Source organism: Scyliorhinus canicula, chromosome 3 (assembly GCF_902713615.1).
Source record: "Scyliorhinus canicula chromosome 3, sScyCan1.1, whole genome shotgun sequence".
Classification (NCBI taxonomy): Eukaryota; Metazoa; Chordata; class Chondrichthyes; order Carcharhiniformes; family Scyliorhinidae; genus Scyliorhinus; species Scyliorhinus canicula.
In genome coordinates, this window is record NC_052148.1 from 218,016,961 (window position 1) to 218,042,166 (window position 25,206).

A 25,206-nucleotide genomic window follows, 5' to 3' on the forward strand; every position below is an offset into this window, starting at 1 on the left:
GGGGACCCCTGTAGTAGGAGGGCCTCCTACAGGGGCCCCCTACCTAAAGGTATCTCCCCCACAGACCATCACCCTCCACACAGGAACCCCCACCCAGAAATGAGACCACTTTGTGCAAGCTAGAAAGCAGTCCAGATAGGGGCAGTGCAAAGCATTATACTTACCTTGCAGCACCATGTGTCCATTCCTGGAAGGAGACAGCTCTGACCTGTTTCTGGTTCCCACAGATCCATGAGCTGCAAACCATTCATAGATTTCTAGTAGTGGTCTGTGATTGACAGCTCCTACAAACCATCTGCAGCTTTTATTCGTTGATCTTCCTTCACGGTTCAGTGGCCTAAGTGGTGAAACCCCAAAGTTTGTAAACATTGACCACATCAAAGAAAGGTAAGTAAATTGAATTCACATGCTTGAGTGCTGGGAATGCACTTGGTGATTGGAATTAACTTACCTCTCTTGGTACTACCTTGAACCATGTTGTACTGATATCAGGTCAATGTTGTTCTGTTACTGATATCGATGTTTTATTACTGATATCGGTGTTGTTTTATTTCTGATATCGATGTTGTTATATTACTGATATCGATATTATATTACTGATACTGAAGTTGCAACATTACTGATATCTGTGTTATATTACTGATATCGATATTATATTACTGATACCGAAGTTGCAACATTACTGATATCGGTATTGTTATATTCCTGAAGTGGGGTTGTTATATTACTGATATCGATGATGTCATATTACTAATAATAATGTTGGTATTTTACTAATATCGGTGCTGTTATATTACTAATATCGGTGCCGTTATATTACTGATATCGGTGCTGTTATATTAATGATAGCAATGTTGCCATATTACTGATATCGATCTTGGTATATTACTGATATCGATGTTGTTACATTGCTGGTATCAGTGTTGTTACATTCTTGAAATCGGGGTTGTTATAGTACTGATAGCAGACCAAGCAGACCAGCAGCACAGTTCGATTCCCGTACCAGCCTCCCCGGACAGGCGCCGGAATGTGGCGACTAGGGGCTTTTCACAGTAACTTCATTGAAGTCTACTCGTGACAATAAGCGATTTTCATTTTCATTTCATTTCATTTCATTTTATATTACTGGTAGCGATTTTGTTATATTAATGATACCGGTGTTATCCTACTGATATCAATGTTATTTAATTACTGATATTGGTGATGTTATATTGCTGATATCGATGTTGTTATATTACTGATATCAATATTGTTATGTTACTGATGTGGATGTTATTATATTACTGAGACTTATGTTATTATATTCCTGATGTTGAAGTTAATATAGCACTGATATTGATGTTGTTATATTACTGCTATCGGTAATATTACTGATATTGGTGATATCAGTGTTGCGACATTACTGATATCGATGTCATATTACTGATATCGATGTTATATTACTGATATCGATGTTATATTACTGATATCGATGTTATATTACTGATATCGATGTTATATTACTGATATCGATGTTATATTACTGATATCAATGTTGCTATATTACTGATATCAATATCATATTACTGATATCGATGTTATATTACTGATATCGATGTTATATTACTGATATCAATGTTGCTATATTACTGATATCAATATCATATTACTGATATCGATGTTATATTACTGATATCGATGTTATGTTACTGATATTGATGTTATATTACTGATATCGGTGTTTCTATATTACTGATATCGATATCATATTACTGATATCGATGTTATGTTACTGATATCAATGTTGCTATATTACTGATATCGATGTTATATTACTGATATCAATATCATATTACTGATATCAATATCATATTACTGATATCGATGTTATATTACTGATATCGATGTTATATTACTGATATCGATGTTGGTATATGACTGATATCGATGATAAATTACTGATATCAATTATGTCATATTACTGATATTGATGTTATATCACAGATATTGATATTGTTTTATTAATGGTTTCGATGTTGTCATATTACCGATATTGATGTTGGTATATTACTAATACCGGTGTTGTTTTATGTCTGATATCGATGTTGTTATATTACTGATATCGATATTATATCACTGATATCAATGTTGTTATATTACTGATATCGATGTTATATCACTGATATCAATGTTGTTATATTACTGCTATCGATGTTATATTACTGATGTCGATGTTATTATATCACTGATATTGATGTGATGTTACTGATATTGGTGTTGTTATATTACTGATATCAGTGTTGCTATATTATTGATATCGATAATATATTACTGATATCAATGTTATATGACTGATATCGATGTTATTATATCACTGATATTGATGTGATGTTACTGATATCGGTGTTGTTATATTACTGATATCAGTGTTGCTATATTATTGATATCGATAATATATTACTGATATGATGTTATATTATGGATATTGATGTTGGTTTCGATGTTATATCACGGGCGGCACTGAAGCACAGTGGTTAGCACTGTTTCCAAACAGGACCAGGGTTGATTCCCGGCTTGGGTCATTGTCTGTGCAGAGTCTGCATGTTCTCCCCATGTCTGCGTGAGTTTCCTCCGGATTCTCCGGCGTCCTCCCACATGTCCCGAAAGATGCCTGTCAGATAATTTGGACATTCTGAATTCTCCCTCTGTGCACCCGAACAGGCCCCGGAATGTGGCGGCTAGGGGCTTTTCACACTAACTTCATTGCAGTGTTAATGCAAGCCTACTTGTGACAATAAAGATTATTATTATTACTGATATTAATGTTATATTACCGATATCGATGTTGCTATATTACAGTGATTGATGTTATATTACTGATATTGATGTTGTTATATTACTGATTAACGATATTGTCATTTTAGATATCAGTGTTATTATATCATTGAGATCGGCGTTCTTATATTACTGATATCGATGTTGTTATATCATTAAGATTGATGTTATTATGTTACTGATACTAATGTTATTATATCATTGAGATCGATGTTGTATTATTACTGATATTGAAGTTGGTATTACTGATATTGTGTTGTTATATTACTGATATCAATGTTGTTCTTTACTGATATCGATGTTGGTATATTACTTATATCAATATTAGAACATCGAACATAGAACAGTACAGCACAGAACAGGCCCTTCGGCCCTCGATGTTGTGCCGAGCCATGATCACCCTACTCAAACCCACGTATCCACCCTATACCCGTAACCCAACAAACCCCCCTTAACCTTACATTTTAGGACACTACGGGCAATTTAGCATGGCCAATCCACCTAACCCGCACATCTTTGGACTGTGGGAGGAAACCGGAGCACCCCGAGGAAACCCACGCACACACGGGGAGGACGTGCAGACTCCACACAGGCAGTGACCCAGCCGGGAATCGAACCTGGGACCCTGGAGCTGTGAAGCATTTATGCTAACCACCATGCTACTGTGCTGCCCTTGTTATATTGTTATATTACTGAGATCAATGTTGTGATATTACTGATATCGATGTTGGTGTATTACAGAAATTGATGTCCATATTGGTATATCACTGATATCGCCGTTTTTGTTATATTACTGACACCGATGTCATTGTTATATTACTGATATTGATGTTGTTATACTGCTGATATCAATATTGTTATGTTACTGATATTGGTAATGTTATCTTACTGATAACGATGTTATTATATTACCAATATCGGTGTGGTAATATTACTGATATTGATGTTGTGTTACTGATATCAGTGTTGTTATATCATGGATATCGGGGTTCACGTTTTATTAATGATATCGATGTTGATGTTATATTACAAATATTGATGTTATATCACTGATGTCGATGTTGTTATATCATTGAGATCAATGGTATTATATTTATGTTGTTATATTACTGATATCGATGTTGTTATTTTACTGACATTGAGGTTATATTAATAATATCAATGTTGGTATTTCACTGATATCAATGTTATATTACTGATATCAATGTTGTTATATTACTGATATCAATGTTGTTATTTCACTGACATTGAGGTTATATTAATAATATCAATGTTGGTATTTCACTGATATCAATGTTATATCACTGATATCAATGTTGTTATATTACTGATATCGATGTTATATTACTGATATCGATGTTGTAATGTTACTGATATCATTGTTGTTACATAACTGATATCAATCTTGCTATATTACTGATATCAATGTTATATTACTGATCTTGGTGTTGTTATATCGCTAATATCCATAATATAGTCCTAGTTCATATTTAGCACTCAATCAACATCACAAAAAGAGGTCATGTACACATTCCAGTTCATAGGAGGTTGGTGTTGTTCCATTTCTGATATCACTGCTGTTGTTACATTTCCGTTATTATTGTTGTTGCTACATTTCCGATATTACTGCTGATGTTACATTTCCGAATTCGCTGCCGATATTACATTTGCAATGTCATTGCTGCTGTTACATTTCCGATATTTCTGCTGTTGTTAAATTTTCGATATCACTGCTTTTGTTACATTTCCGTTATCACTGCTGTTGTTGCATTTATGATATCACTGCTGTTGTTGCATCTCCGTTATCACTGCTGTTGTTACATTTCCGTTATCACTGCTGCTGTTATATTTCTGATATCACTGATGTTGTTCCATTTCCATTATCACTGCTGCAGTTTCATTTCCGATATCACTGCTGCTGTTACATTTCTGATATCACTGCTGCTGTTACATTTCTGATATCACTGCTGCTGTTTCATTTCAGATATCGCTGTTGCTGTTACATTTCTGATATCACTGCTGCAGTTTCATTTCCGATATCACTGCTGCTGTTACATTTCTGATATCACTGCTGCTGTTACATTTCTGATATCACTGCTGTTGTTACATTTCAGATATCACTGCTGCTGTTACATTTCTGATATCACTGCTGCTGTTACATATCTGATATCACTGCTGCTGTTACATTCCTGATATCGCTGCTGCTGTTACATTTCTGATATCACTGCTGCTGTTACATTTCTGATATCGCTGTTGCTGTTACATTTCTGATATCGCTGCTGCTGTTTCATTTCCGATATCACTGCTGTTGTTACATTTCTGATATCGCTGTTGCTGTTACATTTCTGATATCGCTGCTGCTGTTTCATTTCCGATATCACTGCTGTTGTTACATTTCTGATATCGCTGTTGCTGTTACATTTCTGATATTGCTGCTGCTGTTTCATTTCTGATATCACTGCTGCGGTTTCATTTCCGATATTGCTGCTGCTGTTACATTTCTGAAATTCGTTGCTGCTGTTACATTTCAGATATCACTGTTGCTGTTACATTTCTGATATCACTGCTGCTGTTACATTTCAGATATCGCTGTTGCTGTTACATTTCTGATATTGCTGCTGCTGTTTCATTTCCGATTATCATTGCTGTTGTTACATTTCCATTATCACTGCTGCTGTTACATTTCTGATATCGCTGCTGTTTCATTTCCGATATTACTGCTGCTGCTTCTGATCATCGGTGATGGAGGGTGAGGAAGAGGCGGTGAGGTCGGCCTCGAACCATCGGAGCCAGTGTGAAAAAAATCCCTTTGGCTTCCGCGGCCTGTGGGTCAAGTTTCAGTTGGTCAGGTTTGAGGGCTGATTCCATTGTGGTGTTATAGTTGATTAAATTGATGCGACTATAAATTCACTCGAGACAGAGAATAGAAGTGAACAGAGGCTTTAATCAACTAGAACAGTGCCTGCCTGCAACTGCTCTGCTATGAGGGCCGCCTACAGGGCAGCTGCTCTTATACCTCCCCTCAAGGGGGCGGAGCCAGGAGCGGAGCCCACAAGGGCACCAACATGATACAATTGTGTAGTACAGTACAATGGTCCATAGGTGGAGCCCACATGGGCAACAGCATAATACAATCTAGTACAGTGGTGATTGGTTCCTATAATATGTTCTCCACACTGCAGTTGTTACACTCCCCGTTAGCTACTGCTGTTACATTCCCCGTTAGCTGCTGTTGTTACATTCCTCGTTAGCTGCTGTTGTTACATTCCCCGTTAGCTGCTGTTGTTACATTCCCCGTTAGCTGCTGTTGTTACATTCCCCTTTAGCTGCTGTTGTTACATTCCTCGTTAGCTGCTGTTGTTACATTCCCCGTTAGCTGCTGTTGTTGCATTCCCCGTTAGCTGCAGTTGTTACATTCCCTGTTAGCTGCTGTTGTTACATTCCCCATTAGCTGCTGTTGTTACATTCCTCATTAGCTGCTGTTGTTACATTCCCCATTAGCTGCTTTTGTTATATTCCACGTTAGCTGCTGTTGTTACATTCCCTGTTAGCTGCTGTTGTTACATTCCCCATTAGCTGCTGTTGCTACATTCCCCGTTAGCTGCTGTTGTTACATTCCCCGTTAGCTGCTGTTGTTACATTCCCCATTAGCTGCTGTTGTTGCATTCCCCGTTAGCTGCTGTTGTTACATTCCCCATTAGCTGCTGTTGTTACATTCCCTGTTAGCTGCTGTTGTTACATTCCCCGTTAGCTGCTGTTGTTACATTCCTCATTAGCTGCTGTTGTTACATTCCCCATTAGCTGCTTTTGTTATATTCCACGTTAGCTGCTGTTGTTACATTCCCCTTTAGCTGCTGTTGTTACATTCCCCATTAGCTGCTGTTGTTACATTCTACGTTAGCTGCTGTTGTTACATTCCCCATTAGCTGCTGTTGTTACATTCCCCGTTAGCTGCTGTTGTTACATTCCCCGTTAGCTGCTGTTGTTACATTCCCCATTAGCTGCTGTTGTTACATTCCCCATTAGCTGCTGTTGTTACATTCCCCGTTAGCTGCTGTTGTTACGTTCCCCGTTAGCTGCTGTTGTTACATTCCCCATTAGCTGCTGTTGTTACATTCCCCGTTAGCTGCTGTTGTTACATTCCCCTTTAGCTGCTGTTGTTACATTCCCCGTTAGCTGCTGTTGTTACATTCCCCGTTAGCTGCTGTTGTTACATTCCCCATTAGCTGCTGTTGTTACATTCCCCGTTAGCTGCTGTTGTTACATTCCCCATTAGCTGCGGTTGTTACATTCCCCGTTAGCTGCTGTTGTTACATTCCCCATTAGCTGCGGTTGTTACATTCCCGTTAGCTGCAGTTGTTACATTCCCCGTTAGCTGCTGTTGTTACATTCCCCGTTAGCTGCTGTTGTTACATTCCCCTTTAGCTGCTGTTGTTACATTCCCCGTTAGCTGCTGTTGTTACATTCCCCGTTAGCTGCTGTTGTTACATTCCCCTTTAGCTGCTGTTGTTACATTCCCCGTTAGCTGCTGTTGTTACATTCCCTTTAGCTGCTGTTGTTACATTCCCCATTAGCTGCTGTTGTTACATTCCCCGTTAGCTGCTGTTGTTACATTCCCCATTAGCTGCTGTTGTTACATTCCCCGTTAGCTGCTGTTGTTACATTCCCCGTTAGCTGCTGTTGTTACATTCCCCGTTAGCTGCTGTTGTTACATTCCCCATTAGCTGCTGTTGTTACATTCCCCATTAGCTGCTGTTGTTACATTCCCCATTAGCTGCTGTTGTTACATTCCCCATTAGCTGCTGTTGTTACATTCCCCATTAGCTGCTGTTGTTACATTCCCCGTTAGCTGCTGTTGTTACATTCCCCGTTAACTGCTGTTGTTACATTCCCCGTTAACTGCTGTTGTTACATTTCCCATGAGTTACTGATGTTACATTCCCCATTAGCTGCTGTTGTTACATTCCCCATTAGCTGCTGTTGTTACATTCCCCGTTAGCTACTGCTGTTACGTTCCCCATTAGCTGCTGTTGTTACATTCCCCGTTAGCTGCTGTTGTTACATTCCCCGTTAGCTGCTGTTGTTAAATTCCCCGTTAGCTGCTGTTGTTACATTCCCCGTTAGCTGCTGTTGTTACATTCCCCATTATCTGCTGTTGTTACATTTCCCATGAGTTACTGATGTTACATTCCACATATCATAGAATCCCTACAGAATCCCTACAGTGCAAAAGGAGGCCGTTCAGCCCATTGAGTCTGCACCAACCCTCTCAAAGACTGCCCTACCTAGGCCGACCCCTTCTCCCCACCCTATCCCCGTAACCCCACCAAACCTTTGGTCACTAAAGGGAGATTTAGCATGGCCAATCCATCTAAACTGCACATCTTTGGACTGTGGGAGGAAACCGGTACAGCCGGAGGAAACCCACGCAGACACAAGGAGAAAGTACAAACTTTGCGCAGTCACCTAAGGTCGGAATCGAACCCGAGTCCCTGGTGCTGAGAGGCAGCAGTGCTAACCACTGTGCTGCCTACATTTCTGCTGTTGTTATATTATCAACATCATTCCTGTTGTTGCATTTTATATATTGCCACATCAGTGAGCAGGTTATTGCTCAGTAAGTACCACTTGATACTGCTGTTGGTAACCCCTTCCATCACTTCACTGATGATCACGAGTAGACTGAAGGGGTGGTAATTAGCCAGGTTAAATTTGTTCTGTTTGTTGTGTACCAGATATACCTGGGCAATTTTTCTAATTGCAGGAAGATGTTATAACCTGCCTGCTTACCACTGGCTGGGGACGAATGGCAATCCCACAATCCTATGGGAGTATGAGCTTCCCCAATGAGGGGGGCGGAGAAATCATTAGCAGATTCCCTGCACAAATAGAGCTGGCCAGTATGGAACCAGCTCAAGAGGAGTGAGCAGCAAGGGAGTTACTGCTGCTGTTGTATATATATTTGTTATTGTAAATAAATGTTATTTATTTCTATTCTACAACTCGTGCTGAGTTCTTTGTGGCCCTCACAAAACTGGCAATGAGGGTTAAAGTGGATAACTGTCTGCACTGCTGAAGCCACCTCCCTGGATTTTTGTTAGATACAGGTTGGACGTTTTTTTTCTGTTACACCATGCCTCTGTCTGGACGTTTGGATGTTTTTCATCCTGCACTGGAAAGCTGGAACCAACACGCACAAAGGATGCGTTACTATTTCCGGGCAAACAACATCACCGAAAACGAGCGGCAGGTGGTCATTTTGTTCACCGCCTGCGGCCCGCATACGTTTGGGGTGATTAGGAGCCTTACGTACCCAGCTACGCCAAACACCAAGATGTTTGATGAACTTGTGACCAGTGGGGCAACATTTTAACCCAACCCCGTCTACGATAGTCCAGCGTTACTGGTTTCATTTCACTGAGAGGACCCAAGGAGGATTCCTTGCAGGTTTTCAATCCAGGCTACGCAGGATTGCGGAGTACTGTGACTATCGTGAGACCTTGTCAGAAATGTTACGTGTCCATTGGGTTTGCGGTATTAATAATACAACCACCGAGAGAAAGTTGTTAGCTGAGCCAACATTGACTTTTCAACAGGCCATTCAAAAAGTATTGTCCTGAGAGAGCGCAGAAGGTGACAGTATGGGTCAATGGTCACCCGCTTGAGATGGAGTTGAACACTGGCGCAGTGGTCTCCGTGATCGCCCAGTGGACATTCGACCGCATCAAGCATGGTATACAGACCCTTACATTAACCGACACACAGGCAAGGTTGGCCACGTACATGGGCAAACAATTGGACATTGCAGGAACTATGATGACCCCTGTTGTTTATGGATGCCAGGACGTGTTTCCCACTTATCGAGGTGCAAGGCCATGGGTCCAGCCTGTTGGGTCGGGACTGGTTGCGCCATTTGCGGCTGCAGTTGAAGCACATCCTCCAAAAAGGTTCTGGAGGGTTGACGGAGGTACTAGGACAGTACCCAGATGTATTCCAGCCTGGTTTGGGGAAAATAAAAGGGACCATAGCCCCTATCCAAGTCGAACCAGGAGCCACGCCGCGCTATTTCCGGGTGCGCCCGGTGCCTTATGCCTTGCTCGAGAAGGTAGAAGGTGAGCAGGGGCCTCACGGTAGCATGGTGGTTAGCATCAATGCTTCACAGCTCCAGGGTCCCAGGTTCGATTCCCGGCTGGGTCACTGTCTATGTGGAGTCTGCACGTCCTCCCCGTGTGTGCGTGGGTTTCCTCCGGGTGCTCCGGTTTCCTCCCACAGTCCAAAGATGTGCGGGTTAGGTGGATTGGCCATGCTAAATTGCCCGTAGTGTAAGGTTAATGGGGGGATTGTTGGGTTACGGGTATACGGGTTACGTGGGTTTAAGTAGGGTGATCATTGCTCGGCACAACATCGAGGGCCGAAGGGCCTGTTCTGTGCTGTACTGTTCTATGTTCTATGTTCTATGTGAGCTCACTCATTGGAGTCCTTGGGTATTATCAGGCCTACATTTTGCTGACTGGGCAGCGCCAATTGTACCTGTAATGAATCCAGATGCCAGTTTGCTTGTGCGGCGACTATAAACTTACAGTGAAGACGGCTTCCGGCTAGACATGTATCCAATGCCTCACATGGAAGATCTCTACGCGAAGCTTGCAGGTGGACTCTAGTTCACGAAATGAGATATGAGTCATGCCTACCTACAGTTGGAGCTGGACCCTGCCTCCCGGCCAAATGTAACGATTAATACACACCGGGGCCTGTATGAATATACACGGTTGCCCTTTCGGATGTCCTCTGCCTGCGCTATCTTTCAACGCATTATATACAAAAGAGAAACATTTAAGCAATCGGTACCAGGGCAGACACCCCGGCGCCAGTGGAGACTAAAACAAAGGCAGGCCAATGGTCACCTAGGACCCGCCCAGTGACCAAGCAACGACCCCTTTATTGGAGAGAATCAATACAAATGATAGGGACATGGTCCAATTAATTGGGGCCAAGTTCAGCAACCGCCCAGAAGGGCGCGAAACCTTTTGGGGTATAAAGAGGGGTCCTCTGTTCACTCTCTTCTTCTTCACCGTCACCTTGGCCTTGGCTCTCAGCGACGAGAGGCCCGCCAAGCACCAGCCAAGTAAGTCTAAGGTCAACGCACTACGAGTTAGGCGCTCCTAGCTACTATTCTATACCAGTTCGAAGCCAGCAGTATCAGAACCGGACAACGGCCATTGTTCCTCTGACTGAGTGGGCACTCGAAGCTAAGTATAGGCTTTTAGTATAGTTGTAGTTTAGTGAGTAGAGTTTGTGCAGGAGTAATAATTGACTGTGTGTGTAAATAAATGTGCATTTGATTTTAAACTTACTAACTGGTGTATCGAGTCATTGATCAGTATTCGGTTTTGAACCTTGTGGTGGTATCAAAAAGATACCTGGTGACTCTTGAGCAAAGGTAATTAAAACAGAGCAAATTAAGGGAAAGCATAAAAAGCAACAATACGCCGCACTCAAGAACGGTAGGGACATGGCCTTTCTCGGCATCGGCCGATTCAGCAGTTTGCACCCAGTCACCCAATGTTCATTCAGAATTTTGCTGGTGGTGCCCAGTGGGTCCCAGGCATTATCTTTCACCGAACAGGCCCTATCTCTTACCAGGTGCAAACCCAGGGTTGTCTCCATCGCAAGCATGTAGACCACGTTCGGTCCAGAAGACCATTTCTTCCAGATGTTCCCCACCCCCGGAGCTCACTTCTACAGTCGCAGAGACCAGGCACAGTGGAGAGTATTCCTCACAATCTTCCTCTGGTACTGCACTCAAAGCCTGCGCAAGCCGTTGCAGAACCGCATAGAGTTAGGGACGCTGAGATGATGGAGGCAGTGGACTCCGAGATGGAGACATAAGATGCCGCAGAGGGGGAGTCCTCAGGCCCATGGGCCGTGGATGTGCAACCGTTACACTGTTCATCATGGAAGCGCCGTTCTTCATCTCGCTACTCGCCGCCCGATCCAGTGCCTCGCGCAAATGGTGTCCAGCCTGCGGCAAAATAAGTCCGATGACCTCTTTCGCCAGGGTCTTCGGTGGATTCCTTGGACTTTAGTGGGGGAGGAATGTTACAACCTGCCTGCTTACCATTGTCTGGGGACTAATGACAATCCCACAATCCTTAGGGAGTATGAGCTTCCCCAATGAGGGGGCAGAGAAATCATTAGCAGACTCCCTGCATAAATATAGCTGGCCAGTATGGAACCAGCTAGAGAGGAGTGAGCAGCAAAGGAGTTACTGCTGCTGTTGTGTATATAATGTTATTATAAATAAATGTTATTTCTTTCTATTCTACAACTCAGGCTGGATTTTTCGTGGCCCTCACAAAAGAGGATGTCAGTGTTACCGCTGTGCTGGAACAGCTTGGGTTGAGGGTACAGCAATTTCAGCACAAGTCTTCAGTACTATTTCCAGTACATTGTTAGGGCCCCTGGCCTTTACAGTTCCAGTGCCTTCAACCATTTATTGATATCACACAGAGTGAATCAAATTGACTGAAACTAGCATCTGTGATGCTGGTAACCTCCAAAGGAAACCGAGATGTATCATCCACACGGCACTTCTGGCTGAAGATTGTTGTGAAGGCTTAAGCCTTATCTTTTGCACTGATGTGGGATGTTATAACCTGTAAGGTATGATTCTCTGACTATGACTATGTTGGGCTTTTGTTTGACTAGTCTGGGACATCGCTCCCAATTTTGGCACAAGCCTCCAGATGTTAATAAGGAGGGCTTTCCAAGGTCGGCAGGGCTGGGTTTGCCGTTGCCATTTCAGGTGCCTGGCTCAATGCTGAGTGGTCCGCCCGTTTCATTCTTTCAGGTAAGATATTAAACTGAGGCCCTAATTAGCTTCGCAAGTGGTGTCAAAAATTCATGGTGATATTTTGAAGAGCTAGGGAGTGCTCCCCTGTGCCCTTCCTAATAGTTATCCTACAACCAACCTCCTCCTCCCCTTCCTCCAGGTACCATGCCCTAAGAGGGTAATGCAACCATGACTTCCATTAAATTGCTACATGATTATGCTTGGCCAAGTACTGCAATAGTTTGCCATTGTCTACTACAGTGTGGCTGACCAGGGAACTCTCCCACTCTTACCGTCTGACATCAGACATGTTGGAAGGATTTACAGACTGATAATCAACCTGCTTTGTGACATTATGAATTCAGTTCTCGTGGCCATCAAGTGCCGGAGTTGGAAATGAACCCGGGGCTTCTGGCCTAGAAGTAGGGATGCCACAAGACCTTCCCTCTTTCAATCAACAATAATAAATAAAACAAATTCCATCCAGTCAGTTGTCTCATTGCTGTCTGTGGGAGTTGGCTGTGGGCAAGTTGGCTGTCACGTTCCCAACATTACCAGAGTGATTGCACTTCAGAAGTATTTCCTTGGCTGTAAAGTGCTTTGGAATGTGTTGAGGTTGTGAAAGACTTCATATAAATGTCTCATATAATGGTCTCTTTTTGACTAATGTCCCAGTGAAGATCCTGCAGCATTGTTTGTGTGCTGAGAAGTAAATTGAACCGTGTGTCTGCTGTGTTCGGTTTGTGGAGGCAAACCTCAGGGATGTGTAAGTCAATAGAATAGTGAGGGTTGTTCAGAGTTGTAACCTTATTAGTTTAACGCAGACAACAGCTGAACTGGTGATATCTGATTACTCCTCTTACACCACAAATTTACTGGTGGCTAACCGCTCAGCTACCATTTTGCAACATCACATGGCGACATTACACTCCCGTGTGCTTACAACTGAAATAGAATCAGGTTCGGAACAGAAATGGGCAGATTGGGGGCAGTGCCTGGGGGTTAGGTTTTGCGAATTGAAGTGGAGCCAGGTCTACTGGGTGCCCACCTTGTATTTTTGGTTCTACCATTTCCGGCGGGTGGACATGCAGGGGGAGCCATGAGCACATTCCCAATACCAATATGGAAGTGTTTGCCGATTCCTGGCTTGCCAAGGAATTCTGCTCTCCAGGTCGAACTTATCGGCCGAAAGCTGGAGGGAGCCTGCAGGAATAGACCTGGACTCTGCTGGTACTGAAGTATCAATTTGGAGATCACCAATTACCTTCATTTATACATGAATGGGACCTTTCAAAGCCAGAGATTTTTCTCCCTTTTCTAGCTGTCATCAGTCCAGGATTGACTTGGCATTCAAGAAATTGCACGAGTTGCCCAAACCTCCTCCACATCAACCCATCTACCTTGCCCTGCTCATATCCCTCGTGTCACCAGGTGTACCTAGAATGACACATCCCCATGAAGACACATGGCACAGAAACTTCAGGGTGCAGCAGCCACCTCGCCTCTGCCCCCAAACCCCTAACAGCAACTGTCACTTATATCAACAACCTTCTTTTGTAAAGGGAAGGCAATGGTGGGCGGGTTCCAGAAAATCCAGCTTTTTGCCTAAGTTCTGGACATAGTTTCTGCTGTGCAGTAGAGTCTGGAATCGCAGGAAATCTTTTTTCTTGTCATTAAAAAAAAAAATTGGTCAAACATGTTGACCCAAAAGGTTTCTATTTAGTAATTCTGCGACAAAATGCATTCCTCCGACGTCCCCTCTGCGTTTCTCGAAGGGATTTCTGTTTTGTGTCTCGCTTTCTCTTTAATACAGCACAATTTCCACTGCGTGTTGTTTGAAATCTGTCCAATATACCATAGCAGGAGCATTGTTGATGATCAGATCGGCCAGCATGCTCAGGGATCTCAGTGTATTTGAAGCTTTTGAAGCACGCAATGATTGCAGGTTTACCCCCAGAGACTATAGGATGAGTAAACAAAGCTGGAATTGATAATCTGTTAGGATAATATAAGCATCTGCTGAGTGAGGAAATGAAACAGCCTGGATATTAATTGTCAGGGGATAAAGCAGAGAAGAGGGGTGTTGTGGGGCAGAAAGAAAAGAGCCCAGGGTTCCTGGTGAGAGAGGCTTTCATTTTTAATTTGCTTTTCGTTGCTCCGATTTTTTTGATTTGAGGAGACGTTTTCGACATACCTAGCATGAGAACGAGGTCCGATGTATTCATGAGATTTGCAGACAGTGGGGTTATTATTGAGCATGAATTGAAAACTGTTATGCATTTTCCCACACTGCAGAATGGAGTCCTGGTTAAACATGATTACAAAATGACAATAAGTAGCTTATTTCCCTGTGAACTGAAGCCAGTGGACCTCCAGGGGTCTGTTTCCTTCTCCAGTATTCACTGCTGTCATACATAGTTGAGGTTTCCTACTTTAAAGTTTTATCAGTGGGCAAGACAAAAATCCACTCGAGATCAAGATTGTTTTTTTTGTCATATTGTGCAATTCTTAAATAAAGGAATCCATTGATAGCTTTGTAATAAGAGAGCAAAAGAGGGATAAGATTATGGCCTGGAATACCACATTATGTCCATGACCTGATGTTCCATTGTGAAACACCAGTGTTTCCTGGAATGGTCATATGAACACTCCTCAGTGAGCACAATTGCCAATTGGGGATCTCTGAACCACTGGAGCCAATGGCTCCATCTGTTTCAAAGAACTTGGGCGGAATTCTCCGTCCTGCGGCTAAGTGCCGGCTTCAACGGAGAATTCGTGGGAGGTCAACGTGTAGAAAATGGGCGCGAACTCCTCACCGATTCCGGTACCGGTGAGGGGCTAGCACAGCTCTGACCAAAACCCCGCCTCCCGCACCGAAAACGGTCGGGGAATGGCCGGGTCCCGGGCCGCACAGGCGCACGGCTGACGACCTGCAGTGGTCGCGCCTTGCAACATGGTGCTGGCCATGAGCGGACCCGACCTGCAAACAGTGACCCCATAGCCCACGCCCTGGCCACCCTCCATCAGTCCCACCCAGACCTCACTGAAGCCCTACCGGCCAGCGGCACAGATCCCAGCCAAATGTGGCGCCACTGGACACAATCCGCAGCCGCCATGCCGGGTTCACGATTTCTGTGAGGACACGTGTCCCACGCCATCAACAACTCGGCCCATTGGGGGTGGAGCATCGCGAGTGGGCCGGCCAATGACACTGGTTTGGAGGGGGCAAGACTAGCAAACCGGCGCCAGCCCCGATTCCACCGTCAGAATCGATTCTCCGCCCTATCACCGATTACAAAATCGGCATTGGGTAACAGAGAATCCTGCCCTTTGTGTTTATCTTGGAACAGAGAAAGCTGACGGTGCCTTAAAGTCTATAAAATTATGAGGGGCCACGAAAGAGTACTTAGACACAACCTATTTGCCTTAGCTGAAGTGTTAAAAATTAGTGAAGTTTAAAGTAATTGGTGGAAGGATTAGATGGGGCATGAAAACACATTAGTTAACCCAGAGGGTGTTAGGGGCAGAAACTCTCACCTCATTTGAACAATATTTAGATGACTACTTATAGAGCCATGAGCTGCAGCTACAGACCGAGTGCAGGACGGTGGGAATAGGCTGGGTAATTCTTTGTTAACCAGCCTGGACAGGATGGACCAAATGTCCCCCTATTGTGTCACAAACATTCTATGATTTCTGCAAACTAATTAAGTAAATCCATATTGGTGTGACCTGAAACATAGAATTATGAATTTCAAACTATCATTGTGCTGAATTTGCGGATTGTTTAAGTTGTAAACACACTGGGCGCGATTTAACGTGCAAAAAAACAGAGTCCTGTTTTGGGTGCACATAGTGAAATATTTCTTGGCACCTGCAGCACCGAGACCAACCCCGCTATCTAATGGAACTCTGGCTTTTTTTTTAGCTCGTTCAGGAATGCCCACCAAGGCCGCACTTACCTCATTAGGAAAATGACTCACGGATCGGAGAACCATTTTTAAATGCCATCCCAATTCGTTCAAATCTCTGTTCCCCCACCTTGGCCTCTGGACTCCCCCACTGCCCCAACCTACCTCTTAAGGGGTCCTCCAGCGCCCTCATCACCCTTTTAAGGGCATACAATCCTAGCCTGTCAGTGCCACCCAGGCACTGCCAGGGTGCCCGGTTGAAGTCCCAAGGTGTCAGGCTGACAGTGCCAATGTGCCCAGGTGCCAAGGAGTGCCAGGATACTACCCTGCCCAGAGGCCTCCAATGGCTTGGGAGGATCCCCCCCCCCTCCCACCGCCCTCCCCAGGTGCCGTTACGTCGGTCCAAGTTTGTCTCCCAGGCGAGGCCGTTAGTTCCTGGGCGTCAGGAGAATACGGCGTAGACATATTTAAATGATCCTATTGGCTCACTTAAATATGTTGATCAGATTCTTGCCATCGCTGGGCTAGATCCAGATCGCAACGTCTCGCAAGATCTCATTAGATCTCGCGAGGTTTTCTAAACTTTGCAAATCTAGTGAGAGGCCTCGCATGAGATTTAACGGCCTTGTCGAGTCGCCGATTCAAGCTCGACGAGTCCATTTGATCATGCCCACTAAATTCAGATTTTGGTAACATTTTTCAGCACTTATTTCTAAGGATGGCATGGGTAATTTTAACCTGTAATGTCTCAGATTAATCAGGATGGGACGAAATTAAATATTTTTCTTATCTGTTTCTTGAGTTCAAAACAGGCAAAATAGTCTATTTGGATGGACTAAAACCCAACACCATCAAAGCCAACTGACATTCCGTTGTCTGTGTCACCATCTTAAATAGGCATTAAACTTTTGTGTCATTTTGGATAGAAGAGTGGAAGTCAGTGAGGAAATTGCAGAAGAGTTAGTCATAATCTTTCAAAGTTCCTTATTTGGGAATCGTGATGTAATATTGACAATTTGCTTATGTCACTCTTTTAGTTGAGAGGTGTCGGAGAAAGAAACCAGGGGCAGTCAATCCGGCGTCAATCCCACCCCCGCCATGTTCTGAATTCTCCGCCCTCCCGAGATTCAGCGGGGGCGGGAATCGCGCCGGTTGGCAGGCCCCCCGCGGCTATTCTCCGGCCTGCGATGGGCCGAAGTCCCGCTGCTAACAGGCTTTTCCCGGCGGTGTGGTTGAAACCACCTCTGGTACCGGCGGGATTGACGGCGTGGGCGGGCTCCGGGGTCCTGGGGGGGGCGCGAGGCGATCTGACCCCGGGGGGTGCCCCCACAGTGGCCTGGCCAGCGATCGGGGCCCACCGATCGGCGGGCGGGCCTGTGCTGTGGGGGCACTCTTCTTTTTCCGCCCCCGCCATGGCCTTCACCATGGTGGGGGCGGAAGAGACCCCCTCCCCTGCGCATGCGCCGGTATGATGTCAGCAGCCGCTGACGTCCGGCGCATGCGCGGACTTTCGCTGGCCGGCGAAGGCCTTTCGGCCCCGGCTGGCGGGGCGCAAAAGGCCGTTCGCGCCGGCCGACGGAGCGGGCCTAGCCCCTAAATTCTGCACCTTTGGGGAAGCCCGACGCCGGAGTGGTTCACGCCACTCCGTTCCGCTGGGACCCCCCGCTCCGCCGGTTAGGGGAGAATCCTGGCCCAGCTAACTACAGCTCTGCCAGTTTGATGGAAGTTATAGGGAAACTACTAGAATCTGCAACCAGGGTCAGACTGATAACCATTTGAACCAAGTATCAGCTGATAAAAGAGCCATGGCTTTGTTAAAGGTGTGTCATCTCTGACTAATCTGGCTGATTGTTTTGAGGATATTGCATATGAGGAATACTAATAAGGGAGTGTCTATGAATGTTGTTTACATGGACTGCCAGGAGTCATTCAATAAGTTCTCACACTAGATTATTCTCAAAAAATGAAAGCACATGCAATTGAAGACAGCATTTTGTCATAATTGGTTAGAAATTAGGAGATAAAACGTGGATATGAAGGGCACCTATACTGATTGGCAGAATATTTTGTGGACATTCTATCGGGATCTGCTGTGTGGCCCCATGTTTTCAGCACGTATCTCAATGACTCGGATAAATGAATGGAGAACAGTGTCGATAACAACAATTTGCATTTATGTAGTATCTTCAATGTAGTAAAACATCCCAAGGTGCTTAACAAGAAAAGTAAAATAATTTTTGACACCGAGCTACAGAAAGATATTCCAGCACCAGTTACCAAACGTTTGGTCGAAAAAATAGGTTTATACAAAGTTACGTGGAACAGTAAAGCAGCACAAATGGGAGCAGAAGACTGTCAAAGGAGTGAAGGAACAAAAAAAAGGAGTGAGTGAACAAAACTATGGCAAATGGAGTTCAATGTGGGACAGTATATGGTCATCCCCACTAGAGCCAAGAAAGAATAAATCTGAATGCTTTCCAACTGATGAGAAGCTAAGTATTGTAGAGGGGCAAAGAAATTTGGGAATCGAAGTACAGGAATCATTGACAACAGAGTACAGGCACCAAAAGCAGTATTTAGAAAGGCTAATGAAATATTGGACATTATCATAGGGGGTGGGCAGTGGTTGAAATACAAAGGGGAAGGAAGTTATACTTCATTTCTACAGACTCATCTGGAAGGCTGCATTCAGCTTTTGCCACTGTACCTCACAAATAATGTATTGGCTTTGGAGAGGGTGCTGCGTAGGTTTATCACAAGGCCTGGCGGTGCGGAGTCAAGGATTTTGGGATTGGAAGTGGGCAGTGGCAATTTTTGGGATGGTCAGTGTTGCAGTTTTTTTGGATGAGGCATCAAACAGTCTCCATCTGCTTTCTCAGGTGGAAGTAATAATCTAACAAGGACCAAACAGAATTATTTTGGAAGCGGTCAGGAGAGTTTCCCCTGAACCAAAACCATAAAAACAGAATATCAAGTCATCATCACATTTCTGTTGTACGACTTCCCTGTGTGCAAGCTGGATGCTGTGTTTCCAGTGACTGCACTTAACAAGTACTTAATTGGCTGTAAAAAAAACCTTTGCGATTTTGAAACTGTGAAAGGTGCTACGCGAATGCAAGTTATTTTCCTTAATTCCTGCTTGGGTAAGGATGCCTTTTGCTTGACCTTATCCAGTACAGTGGGGGTCTGCACATGCTTCCTGTCTGCCATTTTGAGGTTGAAGGAGGCTGCATTGTGCTTGAACTTCTCAAAGTACGAATCTAACGGCAAATTCTCGGGAGGAGGGGGAAGGTGTGGATGGGAGATGGGGGATGTTTCAGGGGGGAGATGGGGGGGTGAAAGGGGAGGAGGAGGGTTTGGCTGGGGGTGGGGAGGGGGGGACCAAGAATGGAAGACCAGAAAGCGGGAGAGCGTGGCGGGGGGAGACCAGGAGGGTGCAGGGGGCAGACCTGGCGGGTGCAGGAAGGAGACCAGGAGGGCGGAGGGTGTGGAAGCGGGGAAGACCAGGGTGGGCTGGGGCAGACCCTACAGGAGGGTGAGGCAGTGGGGTGGACTGGAGGGGGGGGGGGAGAGTCAGGATGAAACGGAGGGGGGAGGGATCGGTGGACCAAGGGGGGTTTGGGCAGGGGGGAGGATGGGGTGGACCAAGAGGGGCTCAGGTCAGGTGGAGGGTCGCCTTGGGTGAGGGGAATTGTGTTGGGCTAATGTTGTCCCTTTGTTTAAGAAGAAAAGCAGGGATATTCCAGGTAATTATTAGCCAGTGAGTCTGACATCAGTGGTGGGGAAGATACTGAGGGACAAGATCTATTCACATTTGAAGTGAATGGACTTATTAGTGATAGATAACATGTTTTTGTGCGGGGAAGGGCATGTCTTACCAACTTGATAGAGTTTTTTGAGGAGGTGACATAATTAATTGATGAGGGCACTGAGGACCCGGGTTTGATCCAGGCCCCAGGTCACTGTCCGTGTGAAGTTTGCACATTCTCCCCCCATCTGCCTGGGTCTCACTCGCACAGCCCAAAAAGATGTGCAGGTTAGGTGAATTGGCCACGCTAAATTGCCCCTTAATTGGGGAAAAAAAAATTGGGTACTCTAAATTAAAAAAATAAATAAATAAAGACATAAGAGCTCAAGTGTATCACAGTCAATACTTGACTTTGCTGATATTCAAAAAGAACATTCTGCTTTTATTTGTATTGATTGTTTATGCCTCATCCCCTGACAAATCAAAACTGATTTGATTGTTTCTTCAGGCAATTGATGTGACTGCGTCTGTGAGGAAACAGGTCCAATTGTTTGATCTGCTAATTAATCTGATGAGGAGCTGATGTGATGTGAGAGAAGCTTCTTCCTACTGTGACAGTTGGGCTTTGTCCTCGAGGTGCAATAATTGCTCGAGGCAGACCTCTGAGAGACAACTCTTGAGGCCTTGAAACCTGACTAGATTGGCACTTCTCGAGACCCTCAAGCTTGAAATAAATGTCAGAAGATTTCACTCTTGCCTCAGTTCAACTATTCAGCGCCATGCTCCAGCAATGAACTAGGATTATGTGGTACTTAGAGCTCAGGTATGGCTTAATAATTTCAGTTAAAGGAGCTGAATATAAGTGCCTCAGGTGGCATGGATGGCAATGCAGTGGCCTGAAAATGGTGTCAGGCCATGAGCTGCCACATTTACATTGGTGAACTGGCCACTGCTTTCTCGAGCAGAGCGCCACCTGTTTTTCCTTTGAGTTGGGAGTGGTGGTGGGGTGGAGTGGGTTGGGGGGGGATGTTGCTGGAAGTCTTTCACAATGCACGTTACGGTCCTATAATAAACACAGAATCCTGATTGCAATTTTGAGATACAAACAGATGGATTCTTGAAGGGACTGCTGGGGAGCATAAGGAACAGCCAAATATATTTTTCAACTTTTACCTTTATAGAATCAGGTGGAGTAGAAGTGCTGAAGCCCCCGATAGCAATTTGAATTCCTTCTTTTCCAAAAATAAAGAAGCGCGCTGAGTTCTGAAAGCTTTTCAAGCAAGCCAAAACCATTTGATTTTCAATTTGGGATTGGGCAGTCTTGTGCCTCAGTTGGGGCCCTCACAAGACACTATCTTCAAATGTAAATATTTTAATTGGGCCGGAGACAACCTGGGCACTCAATTTAATGCTGAGCCTAACCAGAAGGTGGATGCTGTCTGCACAGCACAGGCAATAAAGGAAAATGCCAACCATGATGGCTATGCAGAGGAGAACATGCAGCACTTCAGGGGGGCAGCAGTCTCAACGCACATGGAATGGCCTAACAACCAAATGAAAGGTAATGCACATGATCTGCCGCAAGTTCAGCCAAGTCCCAACATTTTGTTGAAATAAGAAAATGTTTCTGGCAACACGGTGGCACAGTGGTTAGCACTGCTGCCTCACAGCGCCAAGGACCTGGGTTCGATTCCGACCTCAAGTGCCTTTCTGCATGAGGTTTGCACTTTCCCCGTGACTACGTAGGTTTCCTCCAGGTGCTCCGGTTTCCTCCCACAGTCCAAAGGTGTGTAGGTTAGGTGGGTTGGCCATGCTAAATTGTCCTTCGGATGGGATTGTAGGAATAGGGCTGGAGAGTGGGCCGAGGTAGGGTGGTCTTTCAAGGCTCAGTGCAGATTTGATGGGCCAAATGGCCTCCTTCTGCACTGTAGGAGTTCTATGACATCTGTGTACTTGCACCAACCTGTTTGGGCTCGCCCATTTATAAATTGAAAATTGCATTCTGTCCCTCCTCAGCCCATTAAAAAGCTCCTCCAGGAGTTTAACAGGTTGTTAATTGGAGATGAGCAGATTGCCGACTCCCTTACTCCCACCCTCGCTTTGAAAATTCGAGCGTGTCCATAATTACTGAGGTCCAGAGACTCGTTCCAGAAACGTGATCACACTGCATCTGCCCCTATGGTCGCCCTCAAAGCACTTTGAAAATCCAGCCCAAAGATTCTGAGGAGAAAATATAAATATTCTCATCACAGAGTCATATTGTGAGGGTCCTTCCTGTTGATTCCCTTATTTCCCCTTTCTTTATTTTTGCTGTTATCGTTTTGATCCATGGATGTTCAATGGACAAATATCTTTAAAGTTGAGCAGCGAAAGTAAGGAATTCAAAAGTTAAAAAAGAGAACACTGTGAGAGCTTTCAAATAGCAGAACTAAGACATTTTGGCACCTGCGAGGTCTGTGGGACTCTGTTCAATTGGTTGGCTGGTGCCCAATGAATTGGCCAAAAGGCCATATTCTGCCTGGTAATAGGTGGTGATTGGGTGCTGCCAGAGTGAGATGATTTTCAGAGTGCCAGGGGAAAGATAGATAGAGTAATGGACTCAGAGCAAAGGACCTACTCTCTCTTGCTCTCTCATTTTTTTTTACAGAAAAGCTGTATAGCTGCTGTACTTCTGAAAATATAAAGACCTGAGTGAATCTACAGTGAACACCATTACAGACTGGAAACAGAAGTCTCGAACTAAAGCCTGGACTGAAGAAAGGTGTGCTGGAAACAACCACCTGAAACAAAGACTCTCTCATCCTTTTACTTATTATTTTTACACCTCTTTTCTCCCCTTTGTGTTGTCTGTCTTGTGTGTGTGTGTAGAGGGGACAAGGATTCAGAATTAGATAATAGTTTTTTTTTAATTTAGAGTAGCCAATTATTTTATTTACTTTTTGGGCCAATTTAAGGGGCAATTTAGCGTGGCCAATCAACCTATCCTGCACATCTTTTGGGTTGTGGGGGCGAAACCCACGCAGACACGGGGAGAATGTGCAAACTCCACACAGACAGTGACCCAGGGCCGGGATTCGAACCGGGTCCTCAGTGCCGTAGGCAGCAATGCTCACCACAGTGCCACCGTGCTGCCCTCTCGAATTAGATAATAGTTAATCTGTTGGGCAATCTAATGTGTAGGTGAGATCAATATCCTGTCAGTTCAGCCTAACACTTTCAGTGCAACAGGATTGGATAGTGTCAGCCAACAACTCTGAAGCGCACAGAAGGCCCAAAGATTATCCATGTGGTTGAGACTGCAAGCCCAGAAGACACACTGTCATACTTCTTGCGTGAGGACAAAGATCTTGGTTTCACATTTGTAATGTGGACATTTCAGTCAATGGCCATTTAACAAATTTTAAATTTGACACAGGAGACAGAATAACAGTCTTCTCGGACAAAGCAATGTGGGTAAAAGACCACTCGCTTTGAACACAGACACACCACTTTATGAGCCCAGAGGATCTCGCCTTCTGGTCATAGGCCTGATTCTGAAACCACTAACCAGCCAACAAATCTTCAAGCTGATGTATGTCATCCATAACCAGCCTTTCTCTCTCTTGAGCACAAATGCATTTGTAGCCCTGGATTCCCTCAAACTGGCAGAAGATGTCAAGACAACCACTGTCAGTAATCATACAGCACTGCAAGTTCTTGTAGTCAAAACAAAAAAGAGTATCCTGACTGGGACTTCACCTCTGAACTGTCTTCTCTCTTTGGGAATCAGGTTTGTCCATTCTTATTCCAAGTGGCAGAAATTCTTCATGGGTCAGACCAGACAACCACCCAGGAAGTAACTATGAGGCCTCCAGTGGAGTATGTAAAAGAGAGCGACCAGAAATCTGATGAGCTTCAACCTCCGGCTCTCTTAGCCGGTCAACACTGCAACCACCAACCTGTGACCCCCAGCCAGCAGCCAAAGCCACAAAAGATGCTGTGACCTGGTAGCAGCTATCCATTGTTGACAGCAAAACACAGAGGTGCATTTACCGCTAAACCTCATTTTAGTTACAGAAATGCTCATCCTCCGCCATAGAGGACATTAAGATGGCCCATAGCGAAATAAATGACAAGGAGACGAGCACAATGCTCGTCCACCCCAAAGGAAATGAGTTTGGATAGCAATCACCAATCAGAGCAACAGCTGATCCAATGAAATGCACTTCAGCTCGAAAGAATGAAGCAAAAGGATGAAAGCAGATACAGTGGCTAGGTCAACCACAAAACCTACGGGAAGAATGAGCAGCGACAGCGCCTACCACGCCCGCAACAGTGCTGCAGACCAGATATGGAAGGTGACCAGACTGCCTGAATCTTTAAATTCAAGGACTTGAAGGAGAAAGATGGGATACTGATAATGTTGCATTGACAATGTAAATGTCTGATAGTAGTAACAATGTAAGACATAAGTGGCATGATTTAATGGGAGGAAAAAATTTCCATTTTGGTGCATTGAGCAGGGTGTTTCACGGCTCCCGTAGCATCAAGAACAACCCCACTATTAAACAGGACTCTTTTATTTTGGGCCTTGGCGTTAAAAGTCTCACTGAAGTGGCATGGCCCAGATCTCTCAGCTCCACCCCCCCTCCCCCCCCGCCCACCGTGGCCTCCTGACCCATCCTCCCCCCCCGACCAAAGTCCCAACTTACCGATTAGGGGTCCTCGCTCGAACCCCACCTCGTAAGGGCAGGGCACCCCCGGACCCGATCCCCAACAGGGGAAAACTGACACCTGGGCACCTTGCCACTGCCAGCCTGGCAAACTGTTAGTGCATCTTCCAGACAGATAGTGATAAGTGGCCACCCTGGAAGAGTCAGGGTGGCACTGCCAGGGTGCCAGGTTGAAAGTGCCATGGTGCC